Genomic DNA, 4,113 nt, shown 5'->3' with positions numbered 1-4,113 from the left:
CTGAGAAGTGGAAATAGTTGAGCTTCAGATAAAAACAGCTATCAGGAGGTATTAATGCTTTTGTATCTAATAATTTGATTGATTTCTTCTAAATAACAGCTGTTGTGGTACTGGTGTATTTTGTGTTCATGAAACATAATGTTTGAATCAATTCATATTTGATTGATACAGTAACTGCGCCCAAATACCCATTTACGAATAGCATTATTAGAAGACTCTTGAGAGTCCCTTGGACAGCAAGGAGATCAAACCAGTCAATACTAAAGGCAATCAACCCTGAGTATTCACTGGAAGGACTGACGCCGAAGCTGCAGCTCCAGCGCTTTGTCTACCCGATGGGAGGAGTAGACTCGTTGGAAAAGACCCTGACGCTGGGAAAGACTGAAGGCGGGAGGCGAAGGGGACGGCAGAGGCTGAGACGGTTGGATGGCATCACCGACTCGATGGCCATGAGCTTGAGCAAGCTCTGGGAGATGCTGAGGAGCAGGGAAGCCTGGTGTGCTGCGGTCCCCGGGGTCGCAGAGACACTCCTTAGCGGCTAAGCAACAACAACAAGCAGTGCAACTTCAACGAGAAGCCCAGTTTTCAGCTGAAAAAGTCAGTTCAATTTAAAACAGCTTCGTTGGCATATATTATGTACATGTGAAGTGCTGAGTGAGATGCTCTGGGGATGTTAGAATGAGTAAAGCATGGCCTCAGCTTTCAAAGTGGAGAGCAGCGATTTTTTAAATCTTCTTAACAACTCTATTTTCAACACGTAGGATAGTTCTTAATACATAATTGGCTTTCAAACAAAGCTCTGTAAAGTATTAGCTACGATGTGAGGCCTTACATGTGAAGTACTTTAAACAAGAATTACAAGTAGGTCATAGAAGCGCGAGGCAGCAAGACAGGTATCTTATCCTGCTGCCGTTTTATCTAAGCACACAAACCCACTCAAAGGTGAAGTGCACGCACGTGAGTGCCACACCCCACACCCCGCAACCACAAACACTGTTCCCTGTAATCTGCAAGACAGATGAAGCCCTGACCCTTTCCTGTGAGCTGATCTGTCCTTAACCAAATGCTGATATTGACAGATAAGTAAGATCCTTGCAGATATAACAGTTGTGTGGTGTAACTTATTTTCTACCACTGAGAATTTTAAATAGACAATCGAAACCTTGAGGATTTTTCTTAAGTATGTGCTATTATTGACAGTCCAGTTCTTTTGAAATATAACCGGTAAAATTTTAAATAAAATTATTTTCTAAAATGCTGACCTCTGTTTTTGAGTCTTCTCTGCACAGTTACTATAGATGTCCCACGGATCTGTGGGAGAGCTACAGGTCCTAAAAAATCGCTCAACTCTATTCAACTATAGGAGAGACTTATACTGTTGTCTGAGGTGCACATCTCATGGGCCCCAAGAACCCAGATTTGCCTTTTTCAGCTGTCAGGATGAATCTTGACAATAAGTTGCAATAAAGATACTACCCTCCCTTTTTTGCTTTTAAGGTAGCTTTCTTATTACCCTCATTCTTGGAGGAAACACTGGAATCTGTTTCTTTATCTTTGTTTTTTAAAAGACAGAGCATCTCTTCTTTTTGGGTAGGAGATAAAAGAACTCTAGAGGACTCCTTCTGTTTGATCTTTTGGTCTGTTTGTTGTTATTGAGTATTCCCTTATTTCCTGGCATTTAGGACACCCATGTGTCTGTCACAGGGTCACTAGTCTTGATTTAGTCAGATCAATAGTCTGTTTCAACTGTGGGGTTAACAAGTTATTCATGTTATTTCCTGTGCCAAGACCTGCAAGGTGGGTACAAGATAAGGCAAGATAATGCAAAATAGCCCCTGGGGCAAGGAAAGTCACGGTCGGTGTAACATTAAGATCTTTTGTGTCTCTGACTTTCCTGTTCTGTTGCTGCTGCTGCTGCCCTTGAGTTTAATGAGAGAGAGGTAAGTAGGCTCCATTCAGAGTGCATGTGCCAAAGTCTGACGGCTACTGACCTGCTCTGGTTAAAGCATCTATATCCTTTTTTTTTTGTGCTGTGCAGCCTGCAAGATTTTAGTTCTCTGATCAGGGATTGAACCCGTGTCTCCTGCAGTGGAAGCTCAGAATCCTAACCGTTTGATGGCCAGGGAATTCCTTGTCTTTATCATTTTAAAATTAGAAACTAAAAGAATCTGTTCCTTTAATTCATGAATGCTGAATTAAAATTGACTAAATAATTAAAAGGCTGTTTTTTGTTTTTTTGTTTTTAAACAAAGTCCTGCATTCTGAACAGTCTGGTCCAGATGCCAGAAGTTGTCTGTAGGGTGAGAGCTTGGAGGATCCAGTTGGCCGGCTGTTTTCAACTTTAGAGACGGAAAGCCAAGGTTAGTTTGGGAGAGTTTGAAAAGTGTGTGTATCTAAAGGTCTGTGACAATTTCAAAAGTAAAGTAGAATAACGGACTTCCATGGATCTACATTGCTCTTGATGGGCTTCCCAGGTGGCGCTCGTGGTAAAGAACCTACCTGCCAGTGCAGGAGAGGCGAGAGACGCCAGTCTGATTCCTGAGTCAGGAAGCTCCCCTGGAGGAGGGAACGGCAGTTCACTCCAGTGTTCTTGCCCGGAGAATCCAGTGCACAGAGGGGCCTGGCTGGCTGCAGCCCATAGCACTGCAGTCAGCCACGACGGAAACGGTTTAGCACTGTTGGCTTAAGTTGTAAAACCAAGGCTACCACATCTCTGTGGGTCTGTAATAGAGACAAGAAGCCCTTTATTCCTTTGTGCAAAGAAGTGAGTCTTTTATTAAGTGTCTGTTGGTAACTAGAGCCCTTTAGCATCTGTGTCTAGAAATTTTAGGGGGGCAGTCTGTTGGATATAAACTGGTCACAGGAATTTGTTGTTTATAAGCAAATGTGTAAAGAGTCTAATGACTCATTCCAATAAGCAGCATGTCAGAAAGGTGCAGGGGTGAAGGGCAGGCACCAGATAATTCTGAAAGTGGTGAGCAGAGGATCTGAATAAGGGTGATTGGTTAGAAGTGTCTAAAAGAGACAGGTGGGACCCTGGACCCTGGTTCTACTCTCTGGAGCCAGGTGAAGCCCTCCCCACATCTGCCAGAGGACTCGAGAATTCTGTTTGGAGAGACTGAATTCTAGTGATGCTTAGGCACAGATGAAGGTAGGGTGACAAACCTAGATGAAATCTTTTGATTAAAAACAGTAGGGAATGTAATGATACATATGAATTATATTAGGTTATTGAAATTGTTCTGCATGGCTTGGAAAGGAGAAAACTAATTTTTTAGTCCTTGCCTGGTTTGGATAATGAGCCTAAATGTGTATTGGAAGAAAATGTAGGTAAAATATGAATGATCCTTTCTGGCTTGTCAGGAAATTTCTTCTCAACAGACAAACCTAAAGGGTTATGAATTTAAACTGTCTTCTTTCTATGCTCTTAAAAAATGAGAAGTTTTATAAATACGCTGAAGCTATACAACACAGAATATTTTCTCTGTTCTCTTGACATTTATTTAGCTGCTAGATCCCCTCCCCCCACGTTGGTGATTCCCAATTTTCTTATTTTTTTCTTTCTTATTTTCTTGTTCTGTTCTCTAGGAGACTTTCTCAACTTTATTTTCCAATGCTTCTCTTGAATTCCTCATTTCTGCTATTGCATTTTTAATTTCTAGGATCTCTTTTTTTTTCCTCTGATGGTGCTTTATTTTTTAGCCTCCTATATATATTTAAAATGTAGCATCTTCTCTTGTATTCTGAGGAGAATTAATTAGTATATTAGGAAGTTTTCTTGGCCACGTGCTCTGTTCCCTGAAGCTTTTTCCTTTCTTAAATCTTTTCCCCCGTAAGTTCATTTTGATTGCCATCTTTCATGATAGAGAGCAATCCTTCAAGATAGAATAGGTAAAAAACAAGACTGGGAAGCATATATTTGGGTGGAAGAAGTTAACTGGTAAATTTTGATCTGAGAAGTTGTAACTGGCCTGTTTCTTGGCTGACTACCACTCTCAGCATCTTCAGATCCTTTCTCTAGGGTTGATCAGTTCTTCCAGAGTGGAGTTCACCAGTCTTCTGTGGCAAAAGCCCAAGCCTGCTTGCTAGGTCCTGCCTTCTGAGTGGGGACTA

This window comes from Odocoileus virginianus, chromosome 19, assembly GCF_023699985.2.
Source record: "Odocoileus virginianus isolate 20LAN1187 ecotype Illinois chromosome 19, Ovbor_1.2, whole genome shotgun sequence".
NCBI lineage: Eukaryota > Metazoa > Chordata > Mammalia > Artiodactyla > Cervidae > Odocoileus > Odocoileus virginianus.
Note: the sequence above shows the minus strand (reverse complement) of the source record.